The following is a 6,640-nucleotide window of genomic DNA, read 5'->3' as shown; positions in this document are numbered from 1 at the left end:
GTAAAAGACAAGTTCTTGACATAAGAGGAAAGGAGTTTGCACTTTTACAACCTCCAATGTCAAATTGCTCTGATAATTGCCCACTTTTCTATTTGATGACACCACCGGATCCTTGCTACTATTCACCAAGATTTTTACAGAGCCATCCTACATGGTCTTCATACCCTCAATATGTTTATTCTCAAAAAAAAAAAATTCTTGAACACCACTGAAAATGTGTCTGTCTAAAAAGTCTTCCATCACGTCAATACTTTATTCAAAAATTGTTATGGTCTATTGACTAGAGAATAAAGAACCAATTCATCTCCTAAACAAGAACTTCCATAAGAAACCCAGGCTTTTATCCCATTCTCATCTAGTACCTTCTCTAGAAACATTTAGTAGCCAACTTCCTATTCATTCTTTCCTAATATGCCCTAGACATATTCATCTTTGCTTATCCATCTGACATTTGTTCTTCCAGAAAGGCAAATCTTTAAATCTTTCAAATTCATTTAAACTTCCATCCCATCCTATCTCCCTCAATCAGATGTCATTCCTTCCACCTCTAAAGCCTCATGGCACTTTGTTCCCCTGATGACCTCCTTTTGCCTAAATTACCATTACAAGAAAACTGTTTGCCTCTAGTACCTTAGAAGATCTCTGAGAAAGAACACTCCATCCAAGTGGAAATTCCATTCCCACAGCACCTATTACTCTGCTAAAACATCATGATACTATTCCATCCACCTCATTGTATCCCTGATAAAAAGTGAATGCTTATGCTTCAAACTACCCTTACATCCTTTAAGACACACAGGCTCAACATGGATTGTAATACTATAGCATCATTTCAGTCCTGATAATGTTTTTACCTCTCACTATTGCCATCTAGTTTAGATACTCAATATAGAACTTGCATACAAAATATATACAAGTCATGCTCTTAGTTCTGTCTCCTGTGTTATCTGCACTTACAAGACTCTCTCAAAAGATATTAAGAATAATTAAAACCGTGTTTTGAAATTACAGCTTAAACTAATTTGAAAAGTGATACCAAATGTTAGCATACCATAAGGCTGAGCATAGGAAGATGTGGAAGGAGGACACTTTACAGAGTTGCAATAAAAATTCCTCAAGATGTTAGGAGATTTTTGCACAATTAAATCAATAATCTCCTAAAGAATTTTGCCCTTCATCCTCATATGGCATGTGGAGAAACATTTGCTTCTCTAAAAAAAAAAATAATAATAATAATAAAACTATATCCTTTCATTTTCTCATAAAAGCAAAATTAAAGAAAACTCAAAATCTCTTGATATTAATTGCTTTCTAAAATTTGTTATTAAACTTTTACTTGGATTGAACACTGAGTTTGTTTCCTTAATCTACCTATGTTATCATATAAAAGGAATCCCAGGAGGGATTATGACATCAACCAGGTTGCCTTGCAATTCATTTCTCAATTAGTTAGCAGTTAAACAACAGTTACTTTTCTTGGACTCAAATGTAGCATGTCAAAATACCATCAAATCAAACTGCTGACTATTTCCATTAACTTCTGTTGATATAAGATTCTCCTGAGTTTTATTTGCTTGCATATATAGTCACATTTTCAAAATTGTTTTTCTCACTTAACACTCACAGGGTAGCAACAAGTCACTAACACTTTCACAAAATGCTACCTGGAGTTCTCTTAAATACACAGAAGCCATGGATATTCATTTTGGTTAACCATTATAGTTATTCTTTGCATTTTTGTATGTATTTCCAAAGGCGGGGGAAACATGGCCCTATATAAACCTAATGCCAAGAAAAATGTAAGCTACTGCTCATAAAATGCCCATTCTCTGCCAAAGCTAAATTCTCCCTCAGAATTGTGAGGGCAACGCCCATCACAATGCCTTTGATGCCACAGTAAATTGTTTCAACCATCTTCTTGCTATTTAAAGTGTGGAAAAAATATAGACAATCCTTTGGAATGTATTCATTACCTTGAAAGTGCTTAACATGCTGGTCATGCTAAAATGAGTATGATTATTGCTTTTGTGGCATAAAACACTCATACCTCATTATAGTCTCAAGACAATTTATGTTATAATCCCATTTACACTTACAATTACTCTCAAAATTCTCCATTGTAAAACTTCCACCCTATAAAAACAGACTTAAATTTACTTTTCTATTTTAAAAAAAGAACAAAACACTTCTTACCTGCTCAAAAAAAAAAAAAAAAAAAAACCCACCTCGGAGATCAGTCATATCGTTTGAATATTCCAGTCTACCATGATCATTATGATCATTTCAGTTTTCATAATCACACCTACAGATCACAAGAATAGGAAATAAATGAATTATGAGTTAGTCATTGTTAATAGTTAACTAACATCTTACTTCAATTGTTTGCCACAAATAATTAAATGGATATTTTGGGGGGGAGGACGGGTACTGGGGATTGAACCCAGGGTGCTCTACCACTGAACTACATCTCCAGCCCTTTTTATTTTTTATCAAGACAGGGTCTCATAAATTGCCCAGACTATCCTCAAACTTCTGATCCTCCTGCCTCAACCTCTCAAATAGCTGAAATTTCAGCACATAACACTGTGCTTAAGTTGATTTTCTTTCTAGAATAAATGTGATTTCTTAGCAAAGAATAATGTACTTAGAGTGTTAATAATGCAGAAAACTTAAAAAGCATGTTTAATAAAATTTTTTAAATACTTTTTTAAATTAATGGTATTAAATTATTTAAAAATAATACCATATTTAAATTAATGGTATTAAAAACTGATTGAACAACGATGTAATGAATTTGGTAAATTTTACTAGTCTCCGTACTATGATTATTCTGTCCTCTTCTTTTACGTAATGAATTTTCCTACATACCATAAAATAATACCTAAATTTGTCATTGTGAGGAAGTGCCCTGCTGCACCTCCCCTGCCCTGCCTTTTCCATATTAGCTCCTATCCACTGCCTTTCCTCTGCTTCGCACATCCCCTGACTGCCTGCGAACACAAACTGGGCTCAAGAATTATCATCTTCTATTAAGGTTTTCCTGGCAATGCATACACCCTTAGGAGGACTCATCATTTATTCATTTGGGCCATTTAGCTTAATACATATAACACACATAAATTTCACACATAAATCTATATTCCATCCATTAGCAAAACTCCTTGATGCTACTTCTAAAGTACATCTTAAATTCACTCACCATTCTCTATCTCTACCATCACTTTATCTCAATTCATGCCAACACAATTTCTGGTCTTACTGACTACAAGAATCTCCTAATTATCTCTCTTCTATCTTGGTTCCTTACAAACTGATACTTCATTCAACCCCTAGAATGATATCTTGAGAATGTCATCAGACTAGATTGGAAATCCATTGCTCCTACATGGCAATTTCAGGACTCTGTCAAATGTCCCTACCACAAGGACCCATCACTCTAGTGGCCCCATCCGCATCTACTCTCCATTACACTGTCATATTTTTCTACATACACCAAATACTATGTGTTGATGGTTTGTTTAATTGCTCATTCCTTATTTCCTTTCCTAGAACCTGAGAATTCTTGAGGTATCTGATGTATCCTCCTGTCTCAACTCACTTTCTAATCTATAGTGGATACTTATTAAATATGTGTTTAATTAATTACTATAGGTTAGGTTTTTCCATTATACAATTAATTCATTGAGATTAAAGATCATGACTTATTTACATTTGTACTATAGAATCTAGAAAAGCCTTAGTATGATATAAATTATCATAAGTGACTGTGGATAAAATAAATGAATTTATTATAAATGTACTTAGTACACAAAATGTATAAACCCAGCTCTACAACAGTGGATGATCTGTAATAGATATTTAATAAACGTGTGTTGAATCAATAGAATACACATGGAGATAACTTGTTCATATGCTGCACTTATACTTTAAAACATTCACAATAAACCAGGACTCAAAAATTCAACAACCAAAAAAATAAATGGAAATGTGTCAAGACTTCAGTTTTTGTCTTGTGCTACCAGTTGTAATTTTTCATTCAAAGTTCAATGTCTTTCAGGTGTTCCTATTTACTCTTCTTCCCAGTTATACCAAAAACAGAAAACATCTGGAACTTAATATTTGAGTACAGTTCACAATCTCTGAAAATATTACTGATCAAAAATTTTGGCCTTGAAACACTTTTTAAAGTAAAACAGACTAATTTGTCAAGCACTGTTGCTGAAAAGTGCATGTTCTTTAATCTTGTTCTTTAATACTTCCAAATCGTTTCATTGTCATTCAGAACAATGAAAAGAATCTCTTTGAACCAGTTGTTGATAACAGACTCGGTCTGAAAGTGATGTTTGGGGCTTGGAGAGATGTGAGGGAAGGAAGCAGCATTCCTTATAAATAGTTTATTTTAAAAAATATAAAACACGTGTTTGGATTGAAAGCAATGATCATTTCATCCTTATAGTTTAGAATAGCATCTTAAGTAGCAATCATGAGATTAGGACCATAAATATTAGACTTCATAAAAGATCTGTTCACAATAAAACAAAATAACTGCAATGAAAAACATTATATTTGCCCATTAGTTTGACCCTATCTATAAAACATACATAAGACTGGTTTCATAGGAAAAAATAGGCATTTATTTTCTTCTTTTTAGATTCTCCTTTCAAATAACTGCATATGCCTTTATTACGGGGTTAGGAGATTTTGGACAAAAGAATAATATATACAAAATGTATTTGATTAATATTCAAAAAATTTCTTAAAATTTGAACACTTAAAGCCTCTCCTATGAACATATTATCTATGTCACTATTCTCAGACATGCGAGAAAATTCTTACTTAAGACCTTGTTAGTAATTTGAGTTCTCAATCCCTGACCCCACTACCTACTGAATAATTAAAAATGCTGGAGTTGGGGGTGGAAATCAGCAATCTGTGATTCAATAAGCCCTCTAAGTGATTGTACTGCATACTCATGTTGGAGCCATTGTTTAAATCATTTGCTCTAAAATCCAAGCTTAAAACAAATCTGTGGCTCTGTTTTAGCCTGGGCCTTCTTTTCCTAAGTCATGTCTATAGAAGAGTTCTAGAATTTCCACTTGCTGGTCTATTGATTCCAAAGTTTGTTCTTTCCCTCACACTCTTCATCTCCCGATGTTTTTATGCATTTCTTCACCTTTTCTTTCTTAAAGTCAGTTTTTCCTCATGGTTTTCTTCTCTCAAGATCTATGTTGCCACTCCCAAATCTTCATTGCTACATCCCAGTTTTGTGATCACTCAACCATCCCCAGGCCTTTTTCATACAGGAGATTTTCAACTCCAAGAATAAGAATGACAATTAAAGGACTTTGGAGTCTAAAATTTTCCTTTAAAAAATTACACAAAATGGAAAACCCTTCTCATCAAAGGCTTATCTGCCATTGCAGATAGAGCCTGGATATTTGCATGGTTTTCTGATCTCCATGGTTATCTGCCTGTGGCCTCAATAGCTGGCTTTGGCTGGGAATGGCATATTGAAAGCCTGTTTGGGGCTGGGATGCACAGATATAACACAAATACCAAGTTTTATCTAGATCTTTTGATCTGCATTGATCATGTTATAAAAAATTAAAATCAGCTGACTATGAAATTCTTTAGGTAAAACTGTCTAAATCAAGAGTTATTGCTATATTATCTTGGCTTCATAACTGGAAACATTGGCTATGATAAATACCAGTGGAGGAAAATGCAAAGTTTTAGTTTTGTTGGTTCATACCAAAATAGCCAGAGAAGTAGGGTAATTTATCAAATCACGTATTTGGACAGTCAGTACCCAAAAGACAATAAATTGACTGATGATTGATTAATTACTGATTTCTCCAATTAGTTCTAATACTGTCTGAAGGCCATAAATACAAATGTAAAATGAGCTGATGATCAAAGAGAATTTCTATGTGATAGGTCCCTCATTTGTAAAAATTTTCCAAAAGAAGTAAAATAATCACAGAAATTATTTTTTAAGTGTGTCCTTATCAATCTTCTACATTCACAGTATATACATGTTCAAATATTTGATGGTCTATAGCAATGGGACATTGTTTATACATTCTAATCAAATGATCAAGATAAAGAAAAGCAATTTTGACTTACCATGATTGATGTCCTCCAACTGCCCAGGGAAGAAAAATTATCAATCACAGAGTCTTAAATCAAGAAATCCTTATTAATTACACCACAATTTATTCTCAAAGAAGGAAAGATGAATGGGTGTCCACTGCCCCTTCTAACAATATTAGAAAGGCAAGGCATAATTCCACCTCCTCATATTTTGTTCTTACAAAAGCTACATGAAAACACTGGGGCCAAGAAAAGCACAATGGTGGCATATTTCTCTATTCCCAGCTACTTGGAAAGCTGAAGCAGGAGAATTATTTGAGCCCAGTAGTTCAAGACCAACCTTACCTCAGCATCATAATAAGATCTCATCTTAAAATAAAAAACTCTGGGACCAAAATTTTAAGATTTAAAATTATAAATGCATAAAATCGGATTCATCTCTAATTTACTTTTTAGTAGGAAAGCCCTGCTACAGCCTAGCTTTGACATTCTTTTTTGTCCTTGTATGATGAAATCTTTTTGAGGCAGAAAAAAATAAAAACACTTC

This window comes from Spermophilus citellus, assembly GCF_964194105.1.
Source record: "Spermophilus citellus genome assembly, chromosome: 5".
In the NCBI taxonomy this organism is placed as follows: Eukaryota; Metazoa; Chordata; class Mammalia; order Rodentia; family Sciuridae; genus Spermophilus; species Spermophilus citellus.
This window is presented reverse-complemented; position numbering follows the sequence as displayed.